The sequence below is a fragment of the Monodelphis domestica genome, chromosome 1 (assembly GCF_027887165.1).
Source record: "Monodelphis domestica isolate mMonDom1 chromosome 1, mMonDom1.pri, whole genome shotgun sequence".
Classification (NCBI taxonomy): Eukaryota; Metazoa; Chordata; class Mammalia; order Didelphimorphia; family Didelphidae; genus Monodelphis; species Monodelphis domestica.
This window is the reverse complement of record NC_077227.1, coordinates 699426385-699444863: the sequence shown is the minus strand read 5'-3', so window position 1 is coordinate 699444863 and position 18479 is coordinate 699426385. Positions and strand designations below refer to the sequence as shown.

Sequence of the window (18479 nt, the reverse complement as noted above, 5' to 3'; positions counted from 1 at the left end):
CTCTGCATTGTGAGTTAGGTATCTATCTGCAACCAAGCTCACACTCATCCTGCCATAGATGGTCCAGGGTCTCCCTGAGCACCCCTGTCTTGCCATCTGATTTTTAGCAGGGCTCCTGGGTGACAATGATGAAACAGCCCAGGAAGCCAGATGTGACATCTCATCACCAGATGGGAGATTAGACATTACCCCCGTCTTGCCATCCGGTGTTTAGTAGAGCTTGGAGGTCAGAATGATGAAACAGCTCAGGAAGCCAGATGTGACATCTCATAACTGCTTAGAAGATTGGATATTACGACTGTTTTATAAACCTTCAGTTTGGTCCTTCTCAGCTGAATCCTGCTCATCCTTCAAAGCCCAGCTCAAGTCCTCATCCTCCAGGGAGCCTTCCCTGACTGCCTTGGTCCGTTAACATCTTCCCCTCCCACTACTAATATCTATGCCATTTATTCACTTACTGTACTTCTAATTTGGCATGGAGCACATACCACTTTAGGGCAACTAGGTGGCACAGTGGATAAAGTGTTAGACTCAGAGTCAGGAAGACACAACTTCCTGAGTTCAAATCTGGCCTCAGACACTGGCCCTGGGAAAGTCACTTAACCATTTTTTCCTCAGTTACTTCATCTGCACAATGATCCAGAGAAGGAAATGGTGAACTCCTCTAATTCCTTTGCTAGGAAAAACCCCAAATGGGGTCACAAAGAGACAGAGAGGACTAAATAACCACCTGCTACTTTTCTATCATTCTAAAGTATATTTTGTGCTTTCAGTTAGATCTGAGTACCTTATGTGTGAATGAAAGAATGAAAGAAAGGATAAAGAATATGTAAAATACTCATGATGTACCCTTAAGGATTAAAGAAGTAAATTTAAAAAGCAAGAAAGTGCCTGCTCTCAAGAAGCTTCCATTCGAGTGAGTCAGTAAGTATTCATTAACCGCTTCCTGTGTGCCAGGCACTATGCTAAGTCCTGGGGATACAAAAATAAAAAGAAAGACAAAAAGAGTCCCAGCCCAAAGGTAGCTTATATCCTAATGGGGCAGACAATACATATTTATATACTGAACAAGGTGCAGACCAGAAACATGCAGAAAAGGGGGAAGGTGGTCTCAGAAAGGAAAGGCTCGAGTGGCTAGAGGGGTATCATGATTGGGAAAGTTACAAGGATGGTAAATGGAACCACAGAAGGCAAGATTGTTGTTGTTCAGTTATGTCAGACTCTTGTGATCCCTTTTGGGGTTTTCTTAGTAGAGATACTAGTTTGCCATTTCTTTCTCCAGCTCATTTGACAGATGAGGAAACTGAGGCCAACAGGGTGAAGTGACTTGCCCAGGATAACACAGATATTAAGTGTCTGAGGCTGGATTTGAACTCAGGAAGATGAGTCTTCCTGATCCTAGACCTGGAACTCTATCTGTTGTGCCACCTAGCAGCCCCAAAGGATAAGATTCAATAGGAGTAATAGGGAGAAAAACTGGATCTCGAACTTCATTGATATAATAAATTTCTACCAATGACGGCTGACTTCTAACCTCTCTGCAAGACCTTTCAATGATCATTGGACTAAAGAACAAACAGATTTGTTGAGCACCCAGAGGTAAAATCACCCGTCCAGGGTCATCAGCTCTGAGGTTAGCTATGTCAATGGCCTGAATAATAGCAGAGTAGGGCTTATTCCTACTTAATCTTCTATTCCTTGCAGGGCTTAGCATAGGGTTACAGGTTTTTAACTGGAAGGAATCTTAAAGGTCCATCTCCTCTAATTCCTCCTGGTTGTGCAAATAAGGAAATTGTGGCCCTACCCAAGGGTCACAGGGACACTACGTGGAAGAAATCTGATCCAAATGCAGGCCTCCTGACTCCCAAGCCCAACACTTTCCAACTAAGCTTTGCTTCTTCTCCCACCTCCTCCAAAAGGCTCCACAAATATTTGTTGACTGGTTGACTAATGCTATGCTTTGTCTGCCAGCCTTGGAAAGAACATGTGGGCCCTCCTTCCTTCCGTCTGGTATTCCCTTGTCAATCAGCCCATCACTGGACAGTATGCTGCTGCCTAAGTAGAAAGAAGCCTTGGCTGACAGCTTTTAACTCTGTATTGCAGACAAATTTTTCTGCAAAAAGTTCACAAATCAGCCCTTTTCCTTTTGCTATTTACAGGACAAAGAGACGTCCATCGGTGAAGTGCAAGCCCACCTAGATAGCAGGGGACTCCCACAGTCCACAGGTTTCCAGTGGACATTAGCACTGGTCATTAGCAAAGACCAACTCCCCAATTGCTTTCTCCAGGATGACTGGCTTGGGCATTTTTTTCTACAGGCAAGAAAAATTCCCAGAGAAGCAGAGTATGTTCTAATACTACCAAATATAGCTATAGGATAAACTGAATAATACAGTACTGCTTAATTTCTCTGAATCTGGAGAAATATCCCTCGGACAGTGAGGCATAGTAGGAAGACAAATTTGAGTCTGGCCTCTAGGACTTCTTTTCTGTATGACCTTGGGTAAGTCACTGTCACAGCCTCTCACTTGCAAAATGAAGGGGTTAGGGAATATAGGTCTATTATATTATTATAATATTAGATGGAATATTTCCAATTTCTTTTCCATAAGAGATAGTGTGATAGAGAGAGAGGGGACAGGACTTAGTGTCAAAAGAGCACAACTGGAAAGAAAAGGGAATATAAATTTGATATAGCTCCTACTGTGTGCTAGGCATTTTGATAAAAGCTTTTACAAATATTACATTTAATCCTCACACCAACCTTGGGAGGGAAGTGCCATTAGGATCTCCACTTTGCAGTTGAGGAAACTGAGGCAGAGGTTAATTAATTTAATTTAAGAGACTAAAGTCATGCAGCTAATGTGTTTGGGGTTAGATTTGAATGTAGGTCTTCCTGATTTGATACCTCGCTTTGGAAATGAAATACTGTTTCTGATACTTCATAGCTTGAGGGCCAGGGCAAATCCCTGAACCCCTTGGAATGCCTCAGTCCTCCCATCTGTAAAAGGGGATAATGATATTTTACTTCCCACCTCATGTGCTGATTGTATATAATTATAATGATGATGTCAGTTGATATTTATAGAAGGGCTTTGAGATTTGCAAAGGACTTTATAGATATTATCTCATTTGATGCTGACAACAACCCTGGGATGTGGGTATTATTGTTATCCCCATTTTACAGACAAACAAACAGAGGCTAAGAGAGTTGAAATGATTTGCCCAGGGCCACACGGCTAGCAATAATTAATATGAACTAACTTTTATATAGTGCTTTCAATGTGCCAGGCCATGTGCTAAGGGCTTTGCAAATATAACTATTATTAATAATAATGGCTAACATTTAAATAGTGCCAACTATATGCCAGGCTCTGTGCTAAGCACTTCATAATTATTTTCATATCATCCTCATGACAACCCTGGGAGGTTACGTTCTATTATTATCATCCCCGATTTTTTTTTAAACCCTTACCTTCTGTCTTAGAATCAATATCGTGGATTGGCTCTAAGGCAGAAGAGCGGTAAGAGCTAGGCATTGGGGGTTAAGTGACTTGCCCAGGGTCACACAGCTGGGAAGTGTCTGAGGTCAGATTTGAACCCAGGACCCCCTTGTCTCTAGGCCTGGCTCTCAATTCCTTGAGTCACCCAGCCGTCTCCATCCCCCCACCTATCTTAAAGTTTTCTTTTGTATTTGTATTTCTCTTTTCTGAATTTAACCACTGAATTGTCTGTTGTTTAGAAATTGGGATTTTTTTTTAAGTGATCCCTCAAATAGGTGAGGTTTTGGATACCCACTGAGACGAACTACAGGACGGACCTTAGTGACGGCTGCAGCCGCTATTTGCTAATGGGATCAGGCGCTTTGTGCAGGTCCGGGAGGGAACGTTGGGGTCTTGATATTTCCCCCCTGTCTGGCCGGCAGCCGAGATGAGACCTCCTCTAACCTGCTGTGGTCCCGAGAGCAGCCGGCTGAGTGCACCCTTCTCAGCAGATCCTGGCGAGGGGGAGCCGGATTCTTGCCAGCAAAGGACAGCTGAAAGATGTCATGATCATTGCCACAGCCTACATCCCTGCCTTGCTGCCTGAGACGGTGATGCTTGTGACATCTTTGAAATCTTGTGGCAATTCTTCAGGGTTCCATCTGCCTCCGCAGATGTCTAGGCGACGCCTCCCTCTCTTCCTGCTCCCAACTCCAAGCCGGCATCCAGGCCCACTGCAGGCGTGCCATCCTGGCCCATGGCTCCCCTGACTGTTCAAAAGTTAGAGCAAAAGCCACATGGACGCAATTGGCAAGGCCTCTGCACGTCGTGGGGCCTTGACTTAAGTTGGGAAAGGTCCACGGGCAGAGAGAGTAACAGAGAGAGAGCAAGGGAGACAGAGGGAAGGGGGGGAAGGGGGAAGACAGAGACAGAAGGAGGGAGGCAGAGACAGAGAGACAGACAAGGAGACAGAGGAAACCAAGGAAGATAGGCAGAGTGAAGAAAGGGAGAGAGGGACAAGGAAATAGAGAAAGAGAAAGGGGACACACAGAGAAACAGACAGAGACAGAGACAGAGGAGAATGAGAGAGAGGAGGAAGAGACAGAGGAGAATGAGAGAGAGGAGGAAGAGACAGAGGAGAATGAGAGAAAGACAGAGAGAGAACTAGAGAAAGAAAGAGGGAGACAGGGACATTTACAGAGATACAGAGACAAAAAGGAGATAGACAGAGAGGCAGAGAGAGAGACAGAGACAGGGAGACACAGAGAAATAGAGAAAGAAAGAGGGAGATGGGCATTTACAGAGACAAAAAGGAGAGAGACAGAGAGAGGCAGAGAGAGAGAAAGAGACAGGGAGACACAGAGAGGAACAGAGACAGAGGAGAATGAGAGAGACAGAGAGAGGAAAAAGAGAGACAGAGACAGGGAGACACAGAGAGAAACAGACAGAGGAGGCAGACAGAAAATGAGAGAGAGACAGAGAGAGGAAAGAGAGAAATAGAGAAAGAGGAAGAGGGAGAGAGAGACAGATACAGAGACAAAGAGAAAGATGAGAGAGTCAGAGAGAGGGGAGAAGAAAAGGGAGTGAGAAAGAAAGAACTATGTAGCATTGATTGTGAGAGTCAGGAAATTAGATTTGAATCTTAACAGCGTGGTATAGAGCGGGGTTTGCCAATCTATGGCCCATGGGCCTATGAGATAAGAATGGTTTTTACATTTCAGAATCAAATTTTATTGTATTTTAAAATGTAAAAAATACTCAGCTGTGTAAGACCAAAACCAAGCCAGTAGGACTGAGCCCCCTGGTGGTAATTTAATGACCCTTGGTATAAAGATCACATTTACCGTCATGCCATTCTTGTCCCAGACTAGGTCTTATCTATCCAATGAGGATGTTGGATTCGGGTGGCCTGTAAGGTACCTTTTAGCTGTGATATTTTGTTTTTCCAGGGACCTTTCTAACTCAGAAATTCTGCAGTTCTAATCTCCTCTCCCTTCTTTTATCTCTATTTTACACTTGAGGAAACTGAGGCAGACAGACATTAAAGTAACTTGTCCAGGATCACACAGCTTACATGGCTAGATTTGAATTCAGATCTTTCTGACTCCAGGTCTAGCATTCTGTCCACTGCACCTATGGGAATGATAAAAGCATCTACTTCTCACAACTTATGAGGATAAAATGAGAAAATATCTTATTGCCAGCTTTTGAGCTCTATATCAATGCCAGCTATTATTATTACTTTTCACTTTCCAGGTGATCCCCTCCCTCATGTTGTTCCAAACTCATGAATTTTCCTGTAAAAAACAAGATTCTTCTGGAAATTCTGGCCTATTCCATCACTTGTCTAGCTCTCTCCAAATCCCATTTCCTCTCAGCTTTAACAGTCTATCAGGCCTTTACCACCTCTTTTCTCTATTATTACAAAAACCATCTTGCTTCAAATCTCTGTCCACTCCAGTCCATCTTCCACACCACTGCTAGAGTCATTTTCCTTGGGCACATCTCTCACCATTAGACTCCCCAGCCAATTACAGGGACTTCCAATTGCCTCTAGGATAAAATATAAATTCCTCTGTTTCGTTTTTAAAGACCTCCACAACCTGGCCCCAACCTTTCTTGCCAGTCTCATTGGACATTACTCCTACTCTGCAGTCCATCCAAACTAGCTTTTCCATACATGAAACTCCATCTCCCACCTCCATGCTTTGGCATTGACCTCCCCCCATGCCTCCAATGAATTTCTTCCCTACATCTACCTCATAGACTCCCTCTCTTCTTCTAAGATGCAGCTCAGGTGCCAACTATCTTCTGTATGAAGCCTTTCCTGGGTCCCCCAACTCAGAGTGCCCTTCCCTGAAACCTGCCTTGTATTTAACAACTTTGCACATATTTACGCTTATGAACTTCCTGTGAATGCTAAATATTTTTCCATATCCATCTATGAGATAGATAGATTGTGTCATGGAAACAAGGTACATGAGGGGACAGCTAGGTGGCATAGTGGATAGAGCACTGGGTTTGGGATCAAGAAGACTCATCTTCATGAGATCAAAACCAGCCCCAGGCATTTATTAGCTGTGTGACCCTGGACAAATCACTTAACCTTGTTTATCTCAGTTTCCTGTAAAAACAAGCTGGAAAAGGAAATGGCCAACAAGGAACATGAACTTGGACAGACTTGGAGAGATAGTGGAGGACAGAAAGGCCAGACATGCTATGGGCCATGGGGGTCACCAACAGTAAGACGTGACTGAACAACAAAAATTTCCATAAGTACTTACAGGATTCTGTATTAGTATATAAATTCTTGGAGCAGGTAGTTGGCTCAATGGGTAGAGTGCCAGGCCTGGAGATGGGAGGTCCTAGGTTCAAAAGTGGCTTCAGATACTTCCTAGCTGTGTGACCCTGGACAAGTCACTTAATCCCAGTTGCCTAGCCTTTACTGCTCTTCTGTCTTGGAAATGATACTTTCTAAGACAGAAGATAAGGGTTTAAAAAAAATAGAATTCTTTGGGAGTATCCCAGTGCCTAACACTGTATCCGGCACACCGTAGATACATAATTAATACTTGACTGGTTGATTGACCAAGGGAGAGGAACAAGAAAGATAACAAGGTAACTTGTTCTGGTTGGCCACATTTCTAGGTTGCAAGTTCCTTGAGGGCCAGGATTGATTGTGTCTTCATTTTTAACTTTGTGCCTCCTGGGTTCTCTGCAGATGGAGGCTTAATCAATGCTCCTTGGCTGATGGCTTCAATGAAATTATACTATATTGTAACTAGAAGCAACAGATACAAACTGAAGAGAGAAAGAGTTCAGCTCTAAGTAAGGAAAAAGTTACCAACATCCTGGAAGGTGGAATGGGCGGCCTTGAGGGGTTGTGTTCCCTTGGTTACTGGAGGTCTTTAGGCAGTAGCTAGATGTTCAAGCATGTCTTGGGCATTGTAGAGGGAGGTCCAACTTCCACATGGGTTAGCCTCAATGCCTAGGTGACCTCCAGCAAATTCCTTCCTATCTCTGGGCCTCAGTTTTCCTTGACTGTGAAATGAAGGGGTTGAACCATGGTTCCTTCTTTGTTTTAAAGTCTTACCTTCTGTCTTAGTTTGAATTCTAAGAAGGAATTGTCAATGGTGGTTAAGTGACTTGCTGAGGGTCACACAGCCTGGAAATGTCTGAGGCTATGTCTGAACCCAGGTCCTCCTGACTCTAGGCCTGGTACTCCAACCACTCCACTACCTAGCTGCTCCCATCCACAGTTCCTTTTAATGCTAAATCCTCTGGCCCTTCTGAGGTTCATTTTGTGATTTATGTGAACTGGACAGGCACCCTACGGAATAGACTGTGTAGCAAGAATTCCTATGGATTCCTCGGGGAGAAAACAGCTCCAGGATGAGACTGCTTGGGCTTCTAATGGTTATGCAATATCTTCCCCCTCCTTTCCTTGTGTTTCCTTCTAGGCGACTCATAAACAGCAAATTAAAAAGCCAAACAAAGCCCCAGCTACAACAAACCACTGAACACAATAGCTCACATTTCTTTGATTTAAAAAACGTGGGGCCCCCACTGTGCTGCTTTAATTATTTTCATATTCAGGAAATATTTGAAAGGAATATGCAAATATTCAAATCCACCTCTAGGATCGGCTGTGCTATTTATTGTGTCTAATTTATTGAAGGAGGTTTTTGTCCTTAGAGAGTTCTCAGCACTGAGGGGAAACAAAACCTTGGATGTCACCGAGATAAATAGCTTAGTAAGAATCCAAACCAAAGAGGTTTGGATCGCTATATCAATCAGACAGACCATCCCAAGTGATGCTGGAGGGGAGAGAGCACCTGATCACCAGGGTTATCAGTCCTTGTCCTGATAGCTGGCTAGAGGTCAGGAAGGATGTGTCTCTCTGCACATCTGGCCAGGTGTGCTGCTGTTAAGTCATCCATCCATCTATTCATCCATCCATCTATTCATCCATCCCTCCATCCATCCATTCACCCACCCACCCACCCACCCATCGATCCATCCATCCATCCATCCATCCATCCATCCATCCATCCAACAAACCTCTATTAAGCACCACTGCGAATGACCAAAGACAATAGAAAAATGCACAGAGGGTGAATGCAAGCTTCTGCATGTTCCTTTTAATGAAAATACATTATCAAGGACATGTAGGGGATAAGCAGGTCATGAAGTGAGAGTGAAGTCCATGCACTCCATTGCTACCTGTAAAATGGTTTAAGAGCAGAGGAAGGTCTACTGGGTGGATCCTTCCATGAGAAATGAAATTTTACATATATAAGGATCAACTAAAATGAGTTCTTAGAGTTAGGGACCTTGGAGTTCACTGTCATCTAGACCAAGCACCATATTTTCTCCATGAGGAAACTGAGGCCTAGAGAGGAGGAATTCCTTGTCCAAAGTCAAAGAGTTAGTTGATGGCTCAGCTGGGATTTGATCCCATGCCATTCAACACCAAATAATTAATGATCATTCAGGACAAGCTTCTATCTGCCCTGGAGAAGGCAGTTCCTACCCACACTAATTAGGTGACAGATATGTTGAAAATATAAAATCTACCATGTAGTTCTTTCCTTATCTCTGAGAGCATAGGAAGGGGCCATTATTAATGACAATACAGCAGGACTCACAGGCCATTGGTCTGCTCAGATAGCCAAGACAGGCACAGGGAAATCACTGTACAGCTGTAATTTTTCTCTTGTCTCTTTTATTCTGCCTGAGTGTCAGGGGTGAAATCATACCAGGTGCAATAGCAGAAGGGGTACAGAGACGTTCTCTGCTCAGCCCCTCCCTTATATTCAATGGTGTCTCCTTGTCTCCATCCATAATGCCACCCCTCTCTCCTTATGTTCCTCATCGCTTGGGAAAGTGGCATCTATCTCTCTGGCATCCTTCCATGCTGCCTCCTGCTCTGTACACAGCAAGTGTCTAATAAATGCTCCCCACGGGCACTGTGCTATGCTATTCTTTCCGTAGAAGGGGAGGCTTGGTTTGTTGGATTTGGAGAGGGCAAGAAGGAAGGGGAGGAGAAGGAGAAATAGATAAGACAGGACAAAAGTCAGGGAGCAAGGTTGCTGGCATTCCCATGAACACAAAAGAGTCTATTTCTGCCTCTGTCCTTCAGCTATAAATGCGCATTTCATCTCATAATCTCTCCATAATTAGAAAAGATTGCACTTTTCTCCCATCAAATACTACGAAGGCAAGAAAACTTATACACACACAACCCTGGGTCTGGCACAGACGACAAGCTGTCATGGTTCATATGTTACAAGTCAATTTCACAACTGTACCTTAGGCCAAAATAAGGATCAGAGGATTTAGAGCTGGGACTTTAGAGAGCATCCTGTCCAACCCCCTCCAATCTAACAAGTATCTGTCAAGCCCCTACTATGTGCAAAACATTGTCCTAGGAGCTGGAGATTCAAAGTTAAGCAAAAAATAACGAGAAATGGCAACAACCACCAAACCCAGTTCCGATTCTCAAGAGCTTATATGGGAATCTCCTACTTTGACCAGTGAGGGCCATGAAACCCAGAAGGGTTAGTGACTTCCTCAAGGTCACTCAGGGAACAGGAGACAAAAATCAGACTTGAACCCAAGCCCTGAGACTTCAAAGTCAGCACTTCTTCCTACGCCTCACTGGCTCTTTGGCAGCTGGTGTTATTGTAAATGCAGGATAATATGTCAACATCTCTGGACAACCAGAAAAGCTTGTGGGAAGTTCTCAGACAAGAGTGGAGTCACACAGCCTTTCTCTAGGGAGTTCTGTGCTCAGAAAGCCACATGATAATTCAAAGGCTAATTTTATTATTATTCCTCCTGACTCCACCAGATGAAATAGCCACTTTGATATTTCAGCTTGCAATAAATAGTCTGGAAAGGGAAACTAGGGCTGAGCCTGGCTTTGTCTCAGGGAGAACTTTCACCTTTGGTATCACCATCCAATTTGCCTTCGGCTTTAGTTGTGTGGAGAGAGAAATGCGTCCCACTGAACCTGATTGTCCAGCTGATAGTGGGGCAGGGAGGGACCCACAGGAGATGGGTGTAAAACCAAGCCTGCCAAGATCAAATTCTGACTCACCTTTTGAAGGGAAGGGAAGAAGCATTTAGAGAATGTCTACTATGGGCCAGGCGTGATGCGAAGGGCTTTTTTCCCCAACAAAATATTTTTTTCATTTCATTCTTTGATTCAACAGCCTTAAAAAGGGCTTTTCTCTAAAGGGGAATATATCTCTGAATCACAAGTAGGTAAGGCAGGGTGGGTAGATAATAATAATAATGACAACAATGATGATAGCTAGCTTTTATGTCATATTTTAAGGTTTGCAAGGTGTTTTACAAATATTATCTCATTTTATCCTCACAACAACCTTGGGAGATAGGTGCTGCTTCTATTGTTCTTACATAAGGGCTTAGAAGAAAATCAGAATTTTGGACTTGAGAGTTGCAGTGGAAAGAATGCCAGCCTTGAATCTGGGAAACAAAAATTTGAATCATATTCTCTGACATTCAGAAGCTTGGGAACAATGGACAAGCCATTTTAACCTCTCTCTGCCTCAGTTTACTCATCTGTAAAAATGGAGATAAAAGTAGGTCACATTTACATAATTCATTTACATTTACAAAACATTTTCTTGGCAATGACTCTGGGAGGTATAAGACCAACATCCCAGGATTGTAAAAGAGTCATCTCCCATGGGAGATGCCCTTTAAGGCATTTCCTTAAGGTGCTATGGGCATATAAGTTGGGTGCTTGTGGACTCAAGATCATTTTCTGTTTGTGGATGAAAGCTTTATTTTTAGAATTCCATTTGGCCAGAAAATTTTTTTTTGAAACCCTGACCTTCCACCTTAGAATCAATACTGTGTATTGGTTCCAAGGCAGAAGAGCAATAAGGGCCAAGCAATGGGGGTAAGTGACTTGCCCAGGGTCACACAGCTAAGAAGCATCTGAAGTCATATTTGAACCCAGGACCTGTCATCTCTACTGGACAGACATTTTATAGAAACCACATAAAACTCTTTCCTGTTCTCCTCCTCTCTTTCTCCTTCCCTCCTTTCTCTTTCACTCTCTCTCTGCCCACCTTTTCCCTCCCTTTTCTCTTCCTTGCTTCCTCCTTCGTCTCTCTCTCCCTTCCTCCCTCCCCCCCTCTCTTTCTGTCTCTGTCTTTGTCTGTCTGTCTGTCTGTCTGTCTCTCTCTCTCTCTCTTTCTCTCTCTCTCTCTTTCTCTCTCTCCCCATCTCTCTCTTCTTCAACACAGATGTAGTTTCTCCCTCTGTCTCTGTGTGTGTGTGTCTCTCTCTGTCTCTGTCTCTCTCTCTCTCTCTGTGTCTTTTTCTCTCTCCCCATCTCTCTTCTTCAACACAGATGTAGTTTCTCCCTCTCTGTCTCTGTGTGTGTGTGTCTCTCTCTGTCTCTGTCTCTCTCTCTCTCTCTGTGTCTTTTTCTCTCTCCCCATCTCTCTCTTCTTCAACACAGATGTAGTTTCTCCCTCTCTGTCTCTGTGTGTGTGTGTCTCTCTCTGTCTCTGTCTCTCTCTCTCTCTCTGTGTCTTTTTCTCTCTCCCCATCTCTCTCTTCTTCAACACAGATGTAGTTTCTCTCTCTCTGTCTGTGTGTGTGTGTGTCTCTCTCTCTGTATCTTTTTCTCTCTCCCCATCTCTCTCTTCTTCAATACAGATGTAGTTTCTGTCTCTCTGTCTTTCTCTTCTGCTTTCTTTGATACTCCAGCCCAGCTGCTTTCATCATGTCCAATCACCACTCCTCCCTCTCTTCCCTTTACTCCTCAGGACTCACAATAAGGTGTTCTAGGTTTAGTATCATATTTGTGACTTGGAGGAGGGGGTGGCTTCAGGCCTCAGGAGGACAAAGGGGAATAACTCCGAGCACAGTGGGACTCCCCTCTTATGATCTAACTTGCATTATTGACTAAATAGGCATTTATGACTTGGCCTGGAAACCTAACCATTATTTATGATATCGCTTGCCCCCCATGGAGAATGGCTTCTGGAACATATCTGATTGTAACCTGAGGACTTTGTGTATAAAAGCCCAAAGATCCTATGAGATGAACCTTAGCCCACCTTCAGGGAGCCCCATGCCCCACCTCCCAATTAAACCCTTGTTTCCTAGAACACTGTGAAATTCTGTTTCCAGTCTATTTTTAACACACATAACAGGCATTCCCCATGGAAAGTCTGGGAAATGATGCTGACCAGCCCTAAACATGCCCCTTGATGATGTTTCAATCCTTGGGCTGCTGCTGTGACCCAGGGACTCTCTGTGTGACCTACCCAGACTTTTCTTATTAAAGTAACTTCGAATCACAGTGCAGCTAGTAGAAACTGGGGCATGGGAATCACACTAGAAGGAGCTGGGTTCAAATTCTGTCTCTGCTTCTTATCTGTGAGATCTGGGGCAAATCACTTCCCTTCTCCATTTTCTTTTCTGTAAAATGAAGGTGCTGGACTCAATGACCCCAAACATCTCTTTAAATTCTAGGACTATGATGTATCTTTTATCTGCATCAGTTTCTTTCTCCTTCCTTCTTTCCTTCTTTCCTTCTTTCCTTCCTTCCTTCCTTCCTTCCTTCCTTCCTTCCTTCCTTCCTTCCTTCCTTCCTTCCTTCCTTCCTTCCTTCCTTCCTTCCTTCCTTCCTTCCTTCCTTCCTTCCTTCCTTCCTTCCTTCCTTCCTCAGGATTAAGTGACTTGCCCAGGATCACATAGCTAGTAAGTGTCTGAGGATGGATTTGAACTTGGGAAGATGCATCTTCTTGACTCTTGACCCAGGGCTCTGTGCACCATGGTGCCATCTAGACTTCCCCATTTCCATGTATTTTATGGTCACTCACACACACACACTTTCTTACACATACACGTCACTGCAACATCTCAGTTTTGTTTTTTTCTTTCTCCTGTTACTCTGAGCAAACACCCTGGCCTAGAATAACTGTCAACATTTGCCTCCTTCTGCTCCTATGCTTCTCCATTACTATTTCAGTCACATATATGATGGCTCCCAGCAAATGATGTTTCTATGCTGGATAGAGTGCTGGGGTTAGTGCTGAGGACATCTGAGTTCTAATCCTACATCTGACAACTATCTGTGTGACCCCGAGCAAGTCACTTTTAAAGAAATCTCTGTGCTTCAGTTTACTCATCTGTAAAATGGCAGCATTTGACTAGATACCTCTCTAAGTTTCCTTCAAGCTCTAAATCTATGATCCTGTGTTCTAAGGTAATTCAGTCAATCATCTAATATTTATTTATTTTGAGACCCTCACCTTCTGTCTTAGAATCAATGCTGTGTATTGGTTCCAAAGCAGAAGAGTGGTAAGGGTTAGGCAATGGGGGTTAAGTGACTTGCCCAGGGTCACCTAGCTAGGAAGTATCTGAGGATACATTTGAACCCAGGTCTTTCTGACTCTAAGCTTGTCTCTCTATTCACTGTGCTACCTAGCTGCTCCTAACCCCTTTATTTTACAGAGGAGGACACCAAGGCCCAGAGAGGTCATTGACTTCTTTGAGGTCATGTGCACACCTCAGTAGCTGGGATGGAATTGGAACACAGTCCTTCTAACTCCAAGGTCAATGTTCTTTTCCCTAAAGCCCTGGAATGCTGAGCAAAGAGAGAAGAAGGAGGAGGATTAAGAAGGGGGGAGGGAGGAGAAAGAATTAATTGATTTCATTTCCTAATTTTTATGGATTTTGGGGAGGATGTATCTGGATATTAAAAATGGCCTGGCTACTAGCCTGGGTTATTAACCTTCCTCCCACCCTTGTTCCCCTCCTGCTTCCTGTTTCCTGGCAGCCTGGCCTCCACCTCTGGAGATGGAGAAGGTGGGGAGGGGGGTGGGATGCTGAAGGAAGGAGAAGGGGAACTGACATATCACTAAGCACCCTAAGCCCAGAGGTGGATTCTTCGAGGTAGGCTCAGGCTGTGTTGTTCCCTGTGATAACTCTCGGTTGGCAGACTTCATTTCCCAACAACGTTACATGCAATTCTTTTCCAATTTTCCACACAATTAGCTGGGCTGAAGACATTTCCTCTGTTTACTCCAGTAACTATGGTAGGAAGGTCTCATGCCATTTGGAGCAGAGCGGGCCTGTGGCTGAAAGAGAGCCCCTAAGATGAGAGGCCGCCCGATGACCCACTCCTGCCTAGGGCCATTTTGGGGGGGCACAAAGAGCTCTTACAGGTTCTGTTCCTGGACTAAGGGGGAGCAAAGCAACCAAACTATTCAAGGCCACTCATACACCATATACATTTTCTATCCCCCCCCCATCTTTGTTTAAACCATTACCAGGTGCCTGCTCTTGCTTGCCTCTTCCTTTGAAATGCCCTTTCCTCACTGCCATGCCTCTAAATACATAAAAGAATGAAGTCCAATTAGATCAAGGATTCTTAATCTGGGGACTTTAGGGGGTCTAATATCTCAGATGGGAAAAAGTATCTTATTTTAACTAACTTCTAACTGAAAATTTAGCATTTCCTTCCATTATGAATAATCGAACAAACATATATTTTGAAGAGTATGTAGGCTTTACCAGATTGCCAAGGGATCCACGATGCAATAAAGTTAACTGATTGAATGATTTCTAAGGTTCTATACAACTTACAACCTAAATTACTATTTAAGATCCTACCCATTCATCAAGGACTAGCTCAAATCCCAACCTTTTCCAAGGGGCCCTTGGCTTCCAGAGTTGTTGTTGTTCAGTCATTTTCATTCATCTCCAAATCTTCATGACCCCATTCTTTTTAAAATTTTTATTTAATTGATTAATTAAGAAAAATTTTCCATGGTTAAATGATTCATGTTCTTTCCCTCCCTTCCTCCCACCCCTCTCCACTAGCCAATGAGCAATTCCATTGGGTTTTACTTGTGTCATTGAGCAAGACCTATTTCCATATTATTGATATTTGTACCAGGGTGATCATTTACAGTCTACATCTCCAATCATTCCCCCATCAACCCGTGTGATCAAGCAGTTGTTTTTCTTCTGTGTTTCTACTCCCACAGTTCTTCCTCTGGGTGTGGATAGCATTCTTTCTCATAGAGACTTTTACCTATTGGTATTCTGGAGCTTAATTTGGGTTTGCTCCCTCATTCTTTTTCTTTTTTCCTTAAAAAAAAAAACAATTATAGCTGTGTGACCCTGGGCAAGTCACTTGACCCCCATTGCCTAGCCCTTACTACTCTTCTGCCTTGGAGCCAATACACAGTATTGCCTAGCCCTTACCACTCTTCTGCCTTGGAGCCAATACACAGTATTGACTCCAAGATGGAAGGTAAGGGTTTAAAAAAAAAACAATTATAAGGTCACACTTTTAAAGGCATTTCATGGGAAGGACCACCAATAGTTAAAGGGTCATTCAGTTCTTCAGGTTAGACCTCTCTGATGGATATTGTTCTCAGAGAATGAATCTTCTAGTATGTAACTTGCATCTTATGACAAATACTGAGTAGTACTGGTATCACTCTAACAGCAAAAATGATTAATTAGCCAAGTAGCTGGAAATCTTGGGTAATTGGGATTTGTTGTTGTTGCTGTTGCTGTTGCTGCCGTATTCAATTTTAAGGGCATGTCAATGACAAGAAAACAAGCCGAAACCATGGGCTTAGTCACAACAGAAATGTCCCCAAGCCAAAAAAGGGGCAGGGAGAGCCCAAACTTGTACAAGGCCACTGGGGATTTATCCTAGAGTACAATATTAAAGGTGTGTACTAACTGTGGAGGAAGGGGAGGTGCTTTCTCCCCAAAGCAACCACACAGTCCCTGTTATTCAATTTGTAGTCTTCTACCAACCTGAACCACCTTGCAAGGCTGCAGGCCCCCAGGCTGCCAAGCCTTCCCCCCTAATCCCTGTAAAGCACAGGTTCAGGCTGCCCTCTCTCAGAGTTCACACACACCTGTGGTCAGAATGTCCTCTGTGCCATCGCATCTCAAAACAAAACAAAACAAAAATTGTTTTTGCTCTAGGTGAAAATATCCTCAGCCTCTGGGGAGGAGAGCAGGGAACATTCATCTCCTCAACTTTCTGCTAAGTAGTTTTCCTGCATCTCTCTAAAATCCTATCAGTATACAGACTAACAAAGTGGAGGACAATAGGATAGTATAGATTAGGCTCACCTTTGGGTTGTATCTCTGCTAGATTGAGGGCTCTATGCAGACAGGAATGTGTTTTACCCAAACTACATTTTTCCTGGTTTTTTTTTAAGACCCTTATTTTAAATAAATAAATTAGGGAAAAGTAAAAAAAAAAACCAATGCCTTATTTTCTACTTTAGTAACAACTCTAAGTCAGAAGAGCAAGGGGGTAGGCAAATGGGGTTAGGTGACTTGCTAAGTGTCACATAGCTAGGAAGTGCCGTAGACCAGATTTTTTAAAAAACCTCACCTTCCATCTTAGAAGCAATACTGTGTATTTGTTCCAAGGCAAAAGAATGGTAAGGGCTAGGCAATGAGGGTTAAGTGACTTGTCCAAGGTCACACAGATAGAAAATGTCTTGGGCCAGATTTTTTTTTTAATTTTTACCTTCCATCTTAGAACCAATAGTGTTTATTGTTCCAAAACAAGAGTGGTAAAGGCTAGGCAATAAGAGTTAAGTGACTTGTCCAAGGTCACATAGCTAGCAAATATTTGAAGTCGGATTTGAACCCAAGGCCTTCCTACACCAGGTCTGGCTCTCTATTCACTGTGCCACCTAGCTGCCTCTCCAAGCTATAAATTTTCCTGTGCCCAGAGCACAGTAGAGGTATAATTTTATTTACTGAATGAATGAATGAACTCCTACCATCTCATATCATGGAAAGGTTATCCATGATAGTGACCCTTGGGTGCCAGTCAAAACCACATTGATTTAATTCAATCAGCATTCACTGAGCTCTTCCTAGGTGAGCCCTGGAACTTAGGGGAGGAGAGGATATAGAGAATAAGATATAGCAGTCCATGTCCTCAAGAAGCTTACAGTTGCAGCAGCTAGGTAGCAGAGTGGATAGAGTGCCAGGCCTGGAGCTGGGAAGATCTGGCTTTAAATCTGGCCTCAGATACTTCCTAAGCCTGTGTCCCTTGGCACTTAACCCTGTTTGCCTAGCCCTTGCCCTTCTGTCAATTAAGGATTAAAAAAAATTGATAGAAGAGTAAGGGAAAGAAGGCAGATAAAAAAATAACTAAAAGGTAGGCCATACTAGGTTTCATAAAAGAGAAAAATAACAGCCTAAAGGAGCTCAGGGGAGGGACAGGTAACTGCTCAGGTAACACTCTGGAGTGGGAGTGAAGGCCAGCGAGGGCTTCAAGAAAGATATGGCATTTGAGCTTGACCTTGAACAACCTACAGGAATCTGGTAGGAAAGGATGGAGGAAGGGCACCCCAGAGAGCAGGAAGAGTGAGAAAATCTCAGATTTGCAGGGCATTCTTGCACAGTAACTATTTTTTAAAATTACATTCTCTATAATCTACTAAGTTTTTTTTCCAAAAAGTTTTCTTTATAACCTTTATAACTAGACATTCAATTAACTGAAACATGCCATTCTCCAAGTGTTCCCCCTAAGGAAGCTTTCTCTGCAATTGGGATTTTTTAAAATGTATTTTTTCCCCTGTTAAATATATACTTCTGAAAGTTTGCTGCATGATTACATCTGCAGGCAAAATGTCTTTGGGAACTCATCTACAGTTTTCTAATGGAAGTCAGTGGAAAAATATTAGATTTATTGAAATTTCCATCACAGCCAACTTTTCATGAATACAGCTATTGCATAAAGCTGTGATTTCCAGCCTAAGTTTTATGGCATCACAGAGCATCTCCAATTATCTCAAGAAATGGAGTAAAGATGTCAAAAGCATTCAGAGAATCCCTCAGAGGTCATTTAGTCTAACTTATACCTGAACAAGAGACCCCTCTTCAATATCTCTGACAATCATCTTAGCTTCTGAAGACCTTCAGTGATCAGGAACTCACTACCTATCAAGG

The 18479-nt window shown here is 43.3% G+C and overlaps 1 protein-coding gene across 5 annotated transcripts in view; it reads right to left on the bottom strand.

The window, feature by feature from the left end:
* Positions 1-18479, bottom strand: part of GSE1 (Gse1 coiled-coil protein) — an 869104-nt gene that overhangs the window by 666827 nt on the left and 183798 nt on the right. The window lies entirely within an intron of this gene.